The 17018-nt window shown below is 44.7% G+C and overlaps 1 protein-coding gene across 2 annotated transcripts in view; it reads left to right on the top strand.

Moving 5' to 3' along the window:
- The window catches only part of CALN1 (calneuron 1), a 481970-nt gene that overhangs the window by 86708 nt on the left and 378244 nt on the right, over positions 1-17018 (top strand). Inside the window, exon 1 of one of the 2 annotated variants that reach the window (XM_082857508.1) lies at positions 12640-12975. The exons of the other annotated variant lie outside the window; for it this stretch is intronic. The gene's annotated coding sequence lies outside the window, so the exon portion shown is untranslated. Of the gene's footprint in view, positions 1-12639; positions 12976-17018 lie in introns of those variants that run through there. 2 annotated transcript variants of the gene reach the window in all.

Genomic DNA, 17018 nt, shown 5'->3' with positions numbered 1-17018 from the left:
TGAGAATTTTCAATTGTGCGTGGGTGTTGAGCTTTGTCAAATGCTCTTTATGCATGTATTAAGATGGTCATGATTTTTTCTTCTCTGAATATGATAAATTACACTGATTAATTTTTTAAAATTTAAACCAACTTTACCAGCCTGGGAAAAACTCCACTTTGCCAAAAGATGTGTTATCCTTTTGATACATTGCTGGGTTCCATTTGCTACTATACTGTTAAAGCTTTTGCATTTATATTTATTTTATTTTCTTGTAAAGCCTTTATCTGATTTTGGTAATGGGGTAATATTGAACTCATAAAATGACTTGAGATGTGTTACTGTATTTTATGAAAGATTTTTATAAGAGTGGTATTTGTTCTTTATTAAATGTGTGTTAGGATTCAACAGAGAAGTCATCTGGGCATGAAGGGCTTTGCTTTTGTGTTTGGAAGGAAGAGGTTATTAATTATGAATTAAATTTCTTTAAAAGATATGAAACTATTCATATTTTCTCTCTCTTCTTGGATCTGTTAATTTGTATTTTTCAAGGAATTTTTCTATTTTGTCTAAGTTGTCAAGTTTTTTGGAATAAAGTTTTTTATAATAGTCCCTTGTTATTTTTAATGTCTTTAGGATCTATAGTGAAGCCCCTTCCATTAGGCCTGATCTTGGTAATTTGTATTTTCTCCAGATTTTAAAATCAGGTTAGAGATTTACCAATTTCATTGACATTTTCTCTATTATTGGTACATTTTCTATTTTATTGATTTCTGTTCTTATTTTTATTATTTCCTTCCTTCTATTTTCTTGGGGTTTAATTTGCTCTTTTTCTAGTTCTGAGAGTGGAATCTTAGAATATTGGTTTTAAACCTTTCATCTTTTTCTAAAATAAACATTTTAAGCTATAATTTTCCCTCTAAGCACTGTTCTAGCTGCATTCCACAAATTTTAACACATTGCATTTTCATTTCATTCAGTCTAAATTTTTTTTTAACTTCCTTTGTTTTTTATTCTTTGGCTTGTGCATTATGTAAAACTGTATTTTACTTATAAAATATATGAGCATCTTCTAAGTATCTTATTGATTTCTAATTTATTTCCATTGTGGTCAGATAATGTTTTCTGTATGATCTCAATATTTTGGAATTTATTGAGGATCCTCCTGAGGCCCAACATATGGTCTTTTATGAACCTTCCATGTGTACCTGAAAAGACTGTGTATCCCGCAGTTGCTAATGCAGTGCTTTATACATTCAGTTTGGTCAAGTTATTTGCTAGTGTTTGACAAGTCTTCTATATCTTTACATGTTTATATGTTCTATATCTTTACATGTTCTATATCTTTAACATGTATCCGTGCTGAGGGAGGTGTGTTAAAGTCTCCCACTATGTTTGTGGATTTGTTGTTTTCTTCATGTATTGTGCGTCGTGTATTTTAAAAGCTTTGTTATGGGTACATTTTGGATTACTATATTTTCTTAATGAATTGGCTCTTTATCATTATGAATTAATGCTATTTATGTCTGGCAATACATCTTGTCCAATATTAATATAGCTGTTCCAGAAGTCTCATGATTAATATTCTCATGATATGTATTTTTCTATCCTTGTACTTTTAACCTATCTGTGTTTGTATATTTAAAGAGTGTATCTTGTCAATAGTCTATAGTTGAATCTTACTGTATTTTTATCCAGCCTGATGTTTTCTGCCCTTTAATTGTAGCATTAGACTCTTTAAATTAAATGTAATTAACGATATATTTAGGTATCAATTTATTATTCTGCTGTTCATTTTCTCTTTGTCCCATCTCTACTTTTTCCTCTTTTCATGCCTTCTTTAGCATTAGTTATTTTTCAAATATCCCATTTAATCTCCTCTATTGGAGATTGTTTGCTATCTCTTTGTGCTCTAGGGTTTACTATATGGACCTTCAACATATAGCAGTCTAATATCAAATAATATTATGCTACTTCATGGACAATGTATCTTATAAGAGTATACTTCCATTTCTTCCTTCCCATCCTTTGTGCTGTTATTGTCATACACATTTTATTTATACATTTATTATAAATTCTGTAGGACATTGGTATTATTTTTGCTTTAAACAGTCAATTGTCTTTTAGAGAAACTTAAAACTGAGAAAACCATATTGTTTATATTTGCTCAGATATTAACCATGTCCAGCTGTCCTCATTCTTGAGTTTCTAATGGTTATCATTTTACTTCAGCCTGATAGCTATAAACTCTTTTACTTTTTGTTTATCTGAAAAACTATTTCATCTTCAAATTTGGAGAATATTTTTGCTGGATAGAGAATTCTATGGCTTCTTTTTTTTTAATTTTGAATTTGAAATTGTGGTATTTTATATTATTTTTTATTTTCATTTTTTAATTTTATTGGAGTATAGTTGATTTACAACGTTGTGTTAGTTTCAGGTGTACAGCAAAGTGAATCAGTTATACATGTACATATATCCACTCTTTTTTAGATTCTTTTCACATATAGGCCATTGCAGAGTATTGAGTAGAGTGCTGGATAGAGAATTCTAGACATTTTTGTTTGTTTTTGTTTTCTTTTTCAGCACTTTAGATGCTGTTTCATTGTCTTCTGGCTTGCATTATTTGTGAAAAGAAGTTAGTTGATTCTTACCTCTGTTCTCCTGATAGATCATGCCCTTTTTTCCTGGATGCTTTAAGATTTTCTCTTTGCCACTGGTTTTCAGCAGTTTAATTATGGTGTACATTGGAGTGGTTTTCCTTGTGTTCTTCCTATATGGAGTACATTAAGCCACTTGGATCTATGTATTTATAGCTTTTATCAAATTTGAAAATTTTTAGCCATTAGTTATTCAAAATTTTTTTTCTGCCTAACTTCCTCACCACACACGCAGACTTAAGGTATTGAAATTGAACATATGTTATCAATATTGCTTGATATTGTCCCAAAATTCACTGAGCTCTATTTTTTTCAAGGATTTTTCTCTGTGTGTTTCTGTTTCTATTGCTATGTCTGAAAGCTCACTTGTCTTTTTTTTCTACAGCATCTAATCTTATGTTAAGTCCATCAGGCAACTTTTTAATACTAAATACTATATTTTTCAGCTCCAGAATTTTATTTGCTCTCAAAATAATTTCTACTCCTTTATTTATAGTGTTTATATTTTCCTTTAAATCCTTGAACATATTTATAATAGCTATATGAAAGCCCCCATTAGCTAATTCCATTATTCCTGTTATTTCTGCTTCTTTGTCTATGGATGCTGTGAATGTTACACTAGAATTTCCGGATTTTGTTGTTGTTCTTAAAGAGTTTTGAAGTTTGTTAGGCAAATAAGTTACTTGAGAATTAGCTTGATCCATTTGATGATTTTTTTTTTAAGCTTGGTTGTAGTACTAGAATAACTTCTATTCTAATGCTAGTTCAGTACTACTTCCAAGGTACAATCTACCTGGGGTCTCTACTGGAATCCCAGGTATTTTGTCCACTCAGGCTCATCAGAACTTAAATGTCTTCCATTTCTTTCTTACCCTAGGAATTGTTCAGCTTACAGCTCGCTACCAGCTGTTCTTTGCCTGACCTCGTGGAATTTTATCCTGTGACTGTACATCTTAGTTATCAACCAGGAACTCAAGGGAATCCCTATGAAGATTTTCTCAGCTATTTGCTGCATAGTTTTCTCTCTCCAGTTTTCTACCTGACAAATTCCAGCTATCTAAGCCTCCATGAAGTGTGATCTCTGTTTCCTCAACTCAGTGAGACCACTGTGATGTGCTTTGGTTTCTTTTCCCTTTACAGTGTACAGAAAATGAATCCAGGCAGAGAGCTGGGCAGAATCCAGGCAGAGAGTAGGGCTCATCTCAGTTCTTTCTTCTTTTCTTTTAAAATTTAATTTAATTAATTTATTTTTTATACAGCAGGTTCTTATTAGTTATCCGTTTTATACATATCAGTGTATATATGTCAATCCCAATCTCCCAATTCATCCCACCACCACCCTGCCCTCACTTTCCCCCCTTGGTGTCCGTACATTTGTTCTGTACATCTGTGTCTCTATTTCTGCCTTGCCAACCAGTTCATCTGTACCATTTTTCTAGATTCCACATATATCCGTTAATATACGATATTTGTTTTTCTCTTTCTGACGTACTTCACTCTGTGTAACAGTCTCTAGGTCCATCCACATCTCTACAAATGACCCAATTTTATTCCTTTTTATGGCTGAGTAATATTCCATCGTATATATGTACCACATCTTCTTTATCCATTCGTCTGTCGATGGGCATTTAGGTTGCTTCCATGACCTGGCTATTGTAAATAGTGCTGCAGTGAACACTGGGGTGTATGTATCTTTTTGAATTATGGTTTTCTCTGGGTATATGCCCAGTAGTGGGATTGCTGGGTCATACAGTAATTCTATTTTTAGTTTTTTAAGGAAGCTCCATACTGTTCTCCATAGTGGCTGTATCAATATACATTCCCACCAACAATGCAAGAGCATTCCCTTTTCTCCACACCCTCTCCAGCATTTGTTGTTTGTAGATTTTCTGATGATGCCCATTCTAACTGGTGTGAGGTGATACCTCATTGTAGTTTTGATTTGCATTTCTCTAATGAATAGTAATGTTGAGCAGCTTTCCATGTGCCTCTTGGCCATCTGTATGTCTTCTTTGGAGAAATGTCTACTTAGGTCTTCTGCCCATTTATTGATTGGGTTGTTTATTTTTTTTAATATTGAGCTGCATGAGCTGTTTATGCATTTTGGAGATTAATCCTTTGTCCATTGATTTGTTTGCAAATATTTTCTCCCATTCTGAGGGTTGTCTTTTCATCTTGTTTATAGTTTCCTTTGCTGTGCAAAAGCTTTTAAGTTTCATTAGGTCCCATTTGTTTATTTTTGTTTTGATTTCCATTACTCTGGGAGGTGGGTCAAAAAGGATCTTGCTGTTATTTATGTCAAAGAGTTTTCTTCCTGTTTTCCTCTAAGAGTTTTATAGTGTCTGGTCTTACATTTAGGTCTCTAATACATTTTGAGTTTATTTTTGTGTATGGTGTTAGGGAGTGTTCTAATTTCATTCTTTTATATGTAGCTGTCCAGTTTTCCCAGCACCACTTATTGAAGAGGCTGTCTTTTCTCCATTGTATATCCTTGCCTCCTTTGTCATAGATTAGTTGACCATAGGTGCGTGGGTTTATCTCTGGGCTTTCTATCCTGTTCCATTGATCTGTATTTCTGTTTTTGTGCCAGTACCATATTGTCTTGATTACTGTAGCTTTGTAGTATAGTCTGAAGTCAGGGAGTCTGATTCATCCAGCTCTGTTTTTCATCTCATTTATTTCTGTTCTCATATGGATTACAGTCCTTCACTGGCTATTGTCCAATTATTGAAAACAGCTAATTTATATATTTTTATATGTAGTTTGCTAGTTGTTAACAGTGGGGGGAAAGTCTGGTAGTAGCTCAGAAGCAAAAATTCCTCAGCTTTCTTTTTAATAAATATTTTTACTGCATTCAGAATTTTAGATGAACAGTTATTTTCTTTTAGCGCACCAAAATTATACTGATGGTTGTAAGTTATACTAACTTTTATCATTTCTATTGAGGAGTCATCTATTTTTCCTTTGAAAGTACAGTGTTTGTGTGTGTGTGTGTGTGTGTGTGTGTGTGTGCGTGCTTGTGCTTGCAAAGGTGGAAGGGACTGGCTTCTTTTACTATTTTGTCATTGGTTTTTAGAAATGTAATTATGATTGCCTATGTGTGCCTTTCTTTGTATCTATCCTGCTTGGAGTTATTAGGACTTCCTGAATCTGTAGCTTAATCAGTTTTTGGAAAATTCTCAGCCAAGATTGCATCTACCACATCCTGTCTCTCCCCCTTTTTTTTCGGACTTCAATTACATGTTTGACTATTCATGATGTTCTATGTATCTCTCAAGCTCTTTTCGCTATTTTTCATTCTTTCCTCTGAAGAGAGGAAAGATACTTCAGTAAGATATTGTCTCCTGACCTAATTAACAGTTCACTGATCTCTTTTGCTGTGTTGGTTCTGCTTTAAGAAGACCTACTGGATACATTTTTTTGTTGTTGTTCTAGAATTACTATTTTATTCTGTTTTTAAAATAAATTCTAGTTCTTCCCTGGTAAATTTATTCATCTTATCATTCATTTTCTTGAACATTTATCACAGTCATTTTAATGTTTGTTTTATATAACTCCAATATGTGGATAACCTATGTTTTTACTGTCTGGTTTTTTTCCTCTTGATTTTTCTCAGTTTGGCCTTGTCCCCTGGCATGTTTGGCAATTTTTTATTAAATGCCAGATATTATATTTGAAACATTGTTGTGATTCTACATGTTGTTCTCTCCCCTCAGATTTCAGTTTTCATCTGGCAGGCAGATGGGATAGATGTAGATCACCTTTTACTAATCAATAATTGAGGTAATTTGAAGATGGATTTGATTCTCTGAAAGCTTCTGGTTTTCTATTCATCTTAATGCATATAGTCTTTCAGGAGCCTCAACTAGAACCTTAGGGTGTGTATTTGTGCCCTTCCTTCTTGGAAGGTTCTAAACTCCAATTTTTGTTCTGCTGGCATTGTGAGATTCCTGAGTATTCTTCATTGTGTAGCCACTTAGCTGCTGCTTGATTTCTTTTCTTTGCCTTTCACTTTGTGCCTTTTCACTTGATTTCTTTTCTTTGCCTTTCACAAATGCCTTTAGGAGGAAAGTGGAGCAGAATAATACATTCACTTTTCTGAGGTCGTCTTTCCTTGAGTTTTAGTCCCTCAGGTCCTGACTGTCTTGGTAGCACTGTGACCTGATTATTTTCTCTCTAAGTCTGTGGTATTCTCAAAATCTCTGAGATATTATCTTTTTGGCCTTTTGGTCCAATGTTACTTGGAAATCAGCTAATGTTTCAAAGGCAAAGGCAGCAGAGAATGTCAGGTTCACACCAATGCCCTTTCCTTCTCTCTGGGTTCTTGGCCCCATTCTCAAGCTCTTAACTTTGATTCCATTTTTTTAATTGGCTAATATAAGTCTTTGAGTATTTTTTCCAGAATATGTAAAAAAGCCATTTACTTTCTTACCTGTTTCATTTGGAAAATATTTTTCTCTTCCTTTCATACATGTTAACAACTTAAATGAATGTATAAGCCCTGGGTGATACCAGTTACCCTCTCTCTCTTGTTTCATTTTTCATCTGTGATCTAGTGTTACATACACTCTTGAAGCTCTTTTTTTCCCTTGGTTGATAACTTGTTTTTGTTTTGTTGATAACTTAAATTTTCTTATCCTAGAAATCAAAAGAATTATCAGCATATGTGTCAATATAATCTCTTTTCATTAATAATCCAGTCACAGAGTAAACCTTTTGTTTTTTGAAAGGCAGAGAGTGTGTTATTCTTTTCATAGGTATATACTAATGTTTATTGCTTTGAAAAAAAATACAGGGTATTTTTCTCATTAAAAAAATTAAGCCAATATTAAAAATATTTGTTGTAAAACATTCATATAATATATATCTAAAAAGTAGAAGTCTCCTTAATACTGATTCTCCAGAGTTAGTTAGGTAACAGATAGCATTCCAATAATATTATGTAAGGTCTTACAGAAAAATCTGAGTGAACTTTTTGGCCAACCCGGTATTTATGGACACTATGTACAAAGTTTTCTTTTTCAAAAATGGTATCATGCACATTATTTTGCAATTTTATTTTTTCACTTTACAATATAGTTTGGAAATCTTTCCAAGTTAGCAAATTTTTCTGGTTATCTACTGCTGCATAACAAATCACCCCAAAATTAAATGGCTTAAAACATCAATGTATTACTACCCCTTTTAGTCTGTGGGTCAGAAATTCAGACAGGGCACAGTGTGGATGGTGTCTCTCTGCCCTATAATATCTGGGTCCTCAGCTGGGAAGACTCCTACAGCAGGGTCTAGAATAGCTGGGGACTGGCCAGATATCTATCTATATCTTTCCCTCTTCCTCCCCCTCTCCATTTCTCCTTTATTAACTTGCTGCCTCCTATCCTCCACACAGCTAGCTTGGGCTGCCTTGCAGCATGGCAGACTCTGGGTAATTGGACTTCTTACATGGTGACTTAGGGCTCTAAGAGAGTGTTCCAAGAGACAGGACATAAAAGCTTCCAGTATAAGTCCTAAGCCTGGAAACTGGAACAAAATAACTTCTTTATTTGATTAAAGAAGTAACATATCCTGTCCAGATTCAAGGGAAGGGCGATGTAGATCCCAACTTGATGACAGGAATATTAAAGAATGTCCAGCCATATTTAATGCAACACGGTAAAAAATTCACCTTCAATCAAGCATTACTTACATTCTTCTAACATGAAACATACCCAGACACATCCAAAAGTTCCAAAAGTCTCATCTCCTTGTGGCACCAGGTTCAGGCTTGAGGTCGTGGATCAGTTCATCTAAAGCAGGTTCAGGGGAGGTTCTTCTCAATCTGAAGATCTGTGAGCTCCTCCTCCCTCTTCACTAAATACCCTCCACACACCCGTGAGGCAGAGATATAGTAAGTGCAACAGACACCCCATTCAATAGGGGAGGATGTGGGTGGTGTTTCCTATAGCAGCCACACTGGTTCATAGCAATTGTGAAATCCAGCTGGGAACGTGTCATCGGTTCCTTAATTAAGGCCCAGTCCTGCTTCTTGGGAATGATTCTTCACAGCTCTTGGCCTCATCTTTTGGGCTTTTGGTTCCTCTATCAGCCATTCTCCCTCTCTCATAAGAAACAACTCTTCTTTGCAGCGTGTTTATTGGCCACGGACGGTCAGGGATCCAAAGGCCTCCTTTCCTTTTGTGCTGTCTCCGTCCCTTTCAGCCCCAAACTGGTATGTTTTCTTTAAAAACATTGAGGGCTTCCTGTGAGTTAAACTAGAATCCATCCATTAGAGAAAAACTACACTTACACACCTCTTGAGGAATAGGCCCTTCTCTATTTTCAGCCCCTGGTGAGGCTGCTGAGGGACCACATGTCTAGATCCTTAGAAGCTCTTTCAGGCCTGCCCTTAAATATGTGTGAGGTCTTAACAAAGGATTTGACTGCACCAATCCCCAACTTAATCTTTATCTGGAGACCACATTTTACTGCCCTGGATTTGAATGTTTTTGCCTGGAGCTGCCAGAATGAGCAACAGTTCTCCTCTCGAGCACAGCAAGTCCTGGTTCTTTCTGTTTCCTCTAAATTCTACTCAGAACAACGGAATGATCTGCTCTAATTCATCTCTGCTTGTCTTTTATCCCAGGCATCTAGAAAAACCCAGTTGGCTCCTTCTATGCTCTACTTGGAACTCTTCTAGTCAGATCCATGAGGTCATTAGGTAGCCTTCTCATCTGTGTCACATTACTACAGGCAACTGTTTTGCTAACTGACCCACCAGTACATGGCTCAGGTGCTCTGTTTCCCAGCTTCCAGGAACAGTCTTGGCGTCCTTCAAGTCATTTCCAGGAGTCTTCCTGAGGCCCTTGCGGTTTTCACTAACAGACTTACGAGGCACTTCTGCGTTGTCCAATCCCAAAGCCAACGTTTTAAGTGTTTGTTACAGCGCCAGTCTACTTCCAGATACTGAATTTTGTCCTGGTTTTCTGTTGCTGCCTAACAAACCACTCTAAAACCTCCTGCCACAAAGTAGAGAATGTGCGTTGCAAAGAAGCCAATGCATTCCAGTGTCCGCATTTTGATAGGATACATGAAAAATGTTACCCTACAGCATGTACCCAAATGATTTTTTCTTTTTCTGCCTATTTCTCTTCAGAATGCAACAGACCCTGTCATCCCCCTCTACCCATGACTGTCTTGGGCACTTGAAGTAGATGCAGTTATTGTAGTTATTATATAGAACTGCTTTTTCAGGTAAAACAAAAGAAGGAAAGACAGGGGAAGGGCTGAGGTAGAGGTGGCAATGACTTTGACCATGTTAGAAAATGTTTACCACTTGGTAAGGTAGCAATCGTCCCGGTGTCTGATTTGTATAACTCTGAGTCCCAAAGCTAGAGGTAGGTGATAGAACAAAGTTAATGCTTACTCCCAGCTGTTTGCTGGAGGGCTGTATTATTCTGGGTTGGAGAGAGTACTTACGCCAAATCAAGGTACAAATGCATGGAACCCATTTTGTTCCATGTTGGTTTTAGCTTCCATTGTGATATTTGGTACAAGATTTTCTTTGGCAATTTAACAGGAAGGAGCTGACACGTTTTGACCCTTAATAAATATATATTGAACAAATAAATAAAAGTTGGAGCAAGGGTACCAGGGCCTGAGAACCTGCAACCCTCTTAACCTGGAAGTCTCAAACCGGTCATAGTTGGTGAGGACCAGGAAACTGTATTTAGTGTAAAGTCTGCCACCTGGCTTTCTAGTTCTTGATGTCCATTGAGATCCTTGATTTTTTTCCCTCAAGGTTATGTCTTTGACATCTGTTAACTACTCATGAATAATGACAATAGCCAGCATTTGTTGAACACTTACAATGCCTGGAGCTGAGTTAACTGAGTGAATGGCTATTCCAGGTTATCACATTTAATGTTTACAACAACCTTACGGAGTAGATACTCTAATTATCCCCATTTGACAGATGAGGACAGTGAGATTTAGAGAGAACCAACAGTTTGCCCAAATTCACACAGGCAGTGAGGGCAGAGATCTGACAGATGTGTCCTGCTCTGGTTAAATGGTTAAATCTACTTTCTACCAGGAACTCCATGTGTGTATATAGACTTGCTTAAGGGACTTTGGTGACTTGGTTGCCATCCAGAAAACGACAGAACAACTGCTACAGAGGCAACAGATTACTAGAAGATGCAGCTTTCATCCAAACTAAGAGATCGGTGGGAAAGATCATTCTGAGACTCTATCCACTCTTTTAGTTCATCTGCCCGTGACCCTTCAGGGAAACTCTTGGAAGTGCCTTCTCTGTATTGATACATCTCTGAACTAGGTAGGTGAGATTCAGCCAATGGCTTACGAAGATAATTTTGGCAGTAGGGCAGGTACAAGGAAAGATAGTAAGAATACGAGGTAGCAAATGCTAAATGCCAAAGGTATGGTACCAGCAATGAGTGCTACGAGGGCTCAGAGGAACCACGCCCAGGCTGCAAACCAGGAGGTGCAGACAAGGAGGGGACCCTGATTAACTTGGGCCGCTGGCTGGCAGCACCAGTGCCCACGTTCTCTTGGCAGCCGCCCCAGCAGGAACAGAGGTGACTGCTGAGTTGTTTGGACAAGAGGCTTATGGCAGTATTGCCTCCTTGGCTCCTGATTGGTGTGAGAATTTTTATATATATCTTTTCTTTGATTCTGGGAATTGGAAGACGCTCAGTTGGTGGCACAGTCTTTCTGCCACCTAGAGGGGGCAGGAAACTAGGGACCCTGGAAAAGAGAGTGCTGTGAGGAAAGAGTAGCCTGCTCCAGCCAGGTGGGTTCCTTCTCCTGTGGCGTGCCCTTGGGAGGAGCAGAAAGGGACTGGTAGGTGCCTGATTCTGTCTATGGGACAGACAGAGATGCATCTTGGTGTTCTGATTCTTCTTTTCTTTCTTTTCCTTTTTTTTTGACGACACAAAGCTTGGTAGCACTGTGTATTCTGTCAGCTTCTGGGCACATGAGAGGTAGACAGGTGGGGACCAGAAAAGGTGACTGGAGGCTCTAAGCTAACGGGTTGCCCTTGAGGCACAGGGCAGAGGAGGAAAGGGGTCTGTCTGGGTATGGACTTGGCAGGGGGCAGTGCCAGGGCAGGTTGCAGACGGTCTTTGAGATGCCTAGCTCACACCTGTGTCCAGGCACCCTCTCCCCCTCGTCAAATCCATTCTGTGACCTTGGAAAGGGAAGTGGGGGGCCAAACCACGTGTTCTCAGGCCCTGGGGAGAGGGATCAGAGGTCGGTGGGCGATCGCCGCAGAAGTGCCTCCCTAGATGGTGCTGGGGTGAGCACCCAGAACCCTCCTCCTCCCCCGGTTTTGGCCGCCGGCACCTCAACTCGGCGCCCGCCCTCCCCCCCGGGCGCGGATGCAGGTGTGATCCTGGGCCTGGGGATGAAGTAGTTAAGGTGGGGGGCGCTTGGGTAAGTTGTCCAATACCGAGGAACAGCAGTTTGCCGGAGTTAACGTGGGCAGCTTCTTTGGGGAGGAAGGAAGGAGGACCGTCTGCCAAGCTCCAGTTCGCCCCCCGCGCGTGTGCCTGTGTGTGCAGTGCGTGCGTGCGTGCGTGTGTGTGTGTGTGTGTGTGTGTGTGTGTGTATGCGCGAGTGTGAGTGCGCGCGCGCCGAGGCGTTCCTCAGGTTGCGCTGCCTGGAAACCGAGGGAGCCATTGGCAAGGCGGAGGGGTGGGGGTGGTGTCTCCCAGACCCCCCGAGGCGAGGCGCGCCCCGAACCCCGGCTCCTGACGCGGGCGAAGGCAGGGCGGGGAAGGCGCCGCGGGCGGTTTCAAGGCCCCAGGGGGCCCACCGGGGAGGAGCCGGGGAGGAGGCCGGAGCTGCATGGAGTTTCTAGGGCGCGCAACTCCGGCGGGGCCTCGGCCACTGGGCTCCGGGGCTCAGCGAGGCAGCCGCGCACATGGGCTGAGCCCGCGCGCCGGGGCTCTGCACGGCCAGCGGGAGCGGGAGGGGTAGAGGAGCGCGCCGAGCCGGGGGTGCGGGGCAGCGTCCCCAGACGGGAGCCGAGGACAAGGACAGGAGGAGCGCGCCCAGACCGCGCTCCGAGCCGACGAGGGGCTCGCGCCGGCCCCGGCGCGCGCTTGGGGAGCGGCCCGGGGCGCCGTGGGAGCCGGCGGCAGCGAGGATGCCGGCGCGGGGCCGCGGCGGCCGGCCGGGGGTGTGAGCGTGAGGCTGAGCGCTGCCCGCCGGCGCCTCCCCCCGCGCCGCCCCCTCCCTGCGGGCCTCGGAAGAAGCCCCCGGCGCGCGCGGAGGCGCCTCGGAACCCGGGCTTCGGGGCGGCGGGCCCGCGCGGCCGGCCCCGGCCCAGCCAGAGGTGAGTGCCGCCGCCCGCTCGCTCCCGCCCTCTCCTCTTCCCTCAGTCCTCGCCCCTCTGTACCGTACCCCAAACCCGCGGCTGTCGCGGGCCCCTGGCCCCGGAGTGGGCGGGCGACAACGCCTCCCATACCTGTTGGCGCTGGCAGAGGGCACCGGGCGGGCTGGGGGTTGTCCGAGCTGCCTTGCCCTCCCCGGGGGTGGCTGCTGGCCGCCAGCCCCAAGATGTGGGGCCGGGGCAGGGCCGCGGATGTCCCACCCGGGTGTCCCGGAACTGTGCGGGCTGCAGGCTGGGAGCCACTCCCCGAGTCCCCCGCGCCGGTGGCCGCTAGTCTGCGCGCCCCCGGCCGCGGGCGCCGGGGCGGTGGAAGGGAGGGGAGCTGCACCGCAGCCCAGGTGGGAGAGCGGGGTGGCTTCCAGGTATCCGGGAAGCCGGGAGTCATGGCGATCGGCGGAGGATTGTCTCCATCTCCAGCTCAGGCGCGGGCTGCTCGCCCTCCGGGGCGCACGCTCCTCGCTGCCACCCGCCCGGCGTCCGCGGGCCCTGGGAGCGCGGGATCACCCGGAGGCCTCCGGCAGTCCAGCCCGGGACTCGGCTGCCACTCAGCTGGACCCTGGGTCCCCAGAAGCTCCCTGAGTCCCGCTCTCGGGTAGAGGCGGGCGCCGACTCTGCCGGGCAGTCTGGGTTTACCGGGTGCCCCAGCCTTCCCGGACTGGCGCGACGGGGAGTGAACTTCCTCAGACTTGGCCTGAGGGCGCCTAGGCAGCAGCAGGTAGTTCTGGGGCCGGCGTCGGGGCCCGGGAGAGCGGAGGACGCCTAACCCGACGGGGTGGGGCCGCCGAGAGTGGACGGAGGGCCACTTTTTAGCATCGAGGCGCCAGCCACGTGTGCCCTCTGCCCCCACGCCCAGCATCATTTCCCTCTGCTCTTTTTCCTTTGCGGACCAGTGTGTGGGGCAAGCGCCTTCCTTGCCCTTGGTGTTGAAGCCCTTTGCCCCCGGGGAACGGTGCCTGCAGTTCCTGAGGTGCCAAGACTGGGGCGCCATCCCCAGCCCCTGAGCTTGATTTTTGGCAGAATAGGACACTTTGCTGGGCTCGGAGAAGAGCAGCTCAGTGCCGGCCGTGTGTGTCTGTGTCCACTGAAGTCTGATTAGCGGTACTATAGTAACTACATTCTAGCGTGGATAAGAGCAGCCTCGGGGATAGAGTTGAGGTGCCCTTCTCTGGGCAGAATGGGTAGATTTCTGCCCTCTGTGTGTACACACACAGGCCATTTGTGCAAATGTGAAAACTCATAACTCTTAGGATTTCCACGTTCTGCTTCTTTAACTGCTGACTTCAGTCCAAAAGATAAACTCTTTTTCAATTTAGGCATCAGAGCTTTGGAAAGGGTTTTAAAGCCATTGGTGTGAAATTGTCTTGGGGCTGGAGCAGGACACGGTTTTCATCCCAGCCTGATTCCAGCTCTCCTCCTTGGCTTGTTTTTATTTCATCTTTGGAGACTGAAGAAGGAGGTGTTGGTAGAGTCCCCGTTTTCTTTGCTACGTGTCTCTATGAGGCTCTGAAGTCTGGAGGGCAACTCGGACCTCTCCCGTGCTTGCTGCTCTATTGGGACACCCCGGCTAAGGATCCATTCCTGGGCTCCAGAAGCCGCAGAGCTTTGCTGGTTCCTTAGGCAGCTGGGCCCCACGAGTGCCCGATGGATGCCCCCGGGCCATGTTCACCCCGCAGCCTGCTCTGGTGGAGGCCCAGGCGAGCGCCCCCCCCCCCCTTTCTGAGCTCACTGCAGACATGTGGGTTTTTCATGGCAGTAGCTGCCTGAAAAACAGCTATGTTTACTGAGAAGCTGGTCTTCAACACTGATGTTGGTTACTGGCTGTATCCAAGTGGAGTAATGAAAACAAAACTCTCTGGAAACCCAATCCCTCGGATATTTTATTGGAGGAGTGCTAAATCCGCTTAGAATTGTTCATAGAGATCACCTTTCTCTGACCTCGGACTGTAACTATTGCCAGTAATCAGGCCTTCAGTGAGGGTGCAGCATAAGGGCTTTGTAGGAAGAAAATCATTTCATTCAGCTGGTTCCGAGGAGAACGCACGATGGGCGGGACTTGATGGAGACCCACGGCTCCCTTTCCTCGCTGAGGGGCGATGGGGGTTGCGGGGGGCGGTGAGGCTGCGCGTGTGACCGCTGCTTGGCCGAGTTTAACAGTTATCTCCGCAGTGGGAGGCCTCTGATAAGGCGCCCAAGTATTGGGCAGGGTTCGGCTGCAATCTAGAAATTTCTTTTCCATAGCAAGTGGCTTTGGGAGGGACAGTGTGCTCCCGGGTCAGCAGCCCGGGAGAGGTATCTGACGGCTGGTACTTTGCCCCGGCGCGGCGTCCGCGGTCTTGCTGGCTTTGCCAGCCCACTCCAGCGCTGACAGCCTCTGCAGTGCTCAGTGGGTGGCAGAAGGGGGCGCTAGTTCTTATACTGAGAGGAATTCTGGTGGCTCAGCGAGAACTTTGGACATTTAAGGTCTTTGCAGACCCTCTTAATTCGGATTTCTGGGACCCTTCTTGAGGCCAGACACTTTACACATTGGAGCTCACGGAACTCCCATTTTTTCTTATTTGGAAACTGATGCTGAGGGTGGCTGACTAACTTTCCTGAGGCCGCGTAGCTTGTGGGTAAGAGGCAGGGTTACGGTTTCATTCAAAGAGGCTGGGGTTCCTGATTGGAAGTCCAGGGATCTTTCCACACTGCTGCCTATGATCTGAAGAGCGGTTAAGTAACCTTTGACCTTCGGTGCCTTGTCTAGGGTCAGACCCATGGCGGGTGCCCCCTCTGTGTTTGCTGAGTGAATCTAGGGCAGCATCTCATTCCTCACTCCTGACGAGGAAACTCAGGCACGGGAGGAGCTCTGCCTGGTGCAGTGGGGTCGGGGAGGAGGCCCTGCCCTCCACGTGTGCCCACACTGGAGCCACGTGAGGCGCGAGCCCAGATTGGCTTCATTATAGGCTGCCGCGTCTTTGTTTGTTTGCATGTTCCCTATCTGCGCCCACATTGGTATGGGGTGGGTGGCATCTTTGCTCTTCCTTCGAGGCTTAACCTGATGTAGTCAGAGTGTCTGAAACGTCCTTTTGCGATGGAGAACCATTAGGCAGCACAACCAGCAACAGCCCCCGATGCTTGTTAAAACCGCGTGCGTCCTGACTCTCGAGCGCTGAAACCATCCCTCGAGATGGGCAGGGCGTTGGCCGATCCCCCGGTTACCCCACTGGAGGGTAATTCTGCATGTGGTTAGAAAGGAGGAAAATGAAAGCACAGTTGTTGCATCCAACCTGGGGCTTTCCGAGTGAATTATGGTTTTAATCATTTAACATCTAACAAAAATGTATTCAGTGTCTATTATGTGGTACGGATAGAGAGATGAATGTGACACGGCGGCTGCCATCAATAAATTCACAGATTAATGGGGAAGGCAGACCATGTGTGAGGCGTGCACGTTTGCGAGCAGAGACGCAAGGCAGCCAGCCTAGCATGGCAGCGATGTCTGAGCAGAGCTTGAAGGATGGTTATGAAGTGGCCAGCCTTACTTGGGGATCCCAGTGCAGAGGAAGTCGGGTGAGAGATAAGACAACATATGGAAAATGTGAGGAAGCAGCTGGTAGTTTGGAGCTCCTGGAGCTTCAAGGGTGAGGCAGGGAATGACAAGAGAAGAGGCTGGAATGGTAGAAGGAAGGTTTTGGTCAGGACCAGGGGGCAGGCGGCATGGTCAGATCTGAGTTTTAGGTAAGTCCAGTTGGGGCCCTCGTGGAGAGCGGATTTGGCATTGAGGTAGACCAGAGGCGTGATACCAGTGAGGCGGCTGGATCTGAGGTTCTGGTGGGGAGTATGGAGAAGAGATGGACCGAGCAGACATTTAGGAGAATTTTCAGTTAGGGTTCCTGGGTTGCAAACAACAGAAACTGACTTGGGCTAGCAGCTAAAGCAAACAAGGAGAATGCTGGAGAAGTACTGATGGGAATTCGCAGGACTGAGGGCCTGCCCGAAGAACCAGG

This window comes from Leucopleurus acutus, assembly GCF_964270905.1.
Source record: "Leucopleurus acutus genome assembly, chromosome: 16".
NCBI lineage: Eukaryota > Metazoa > Chordata > Mammalia > Artiodactyla > Delphinidae > Leucopleurus > Leucopleurus acutus.
This window is presented reverse-complemented; position numbering and strand designations above follow the sequence as displayed.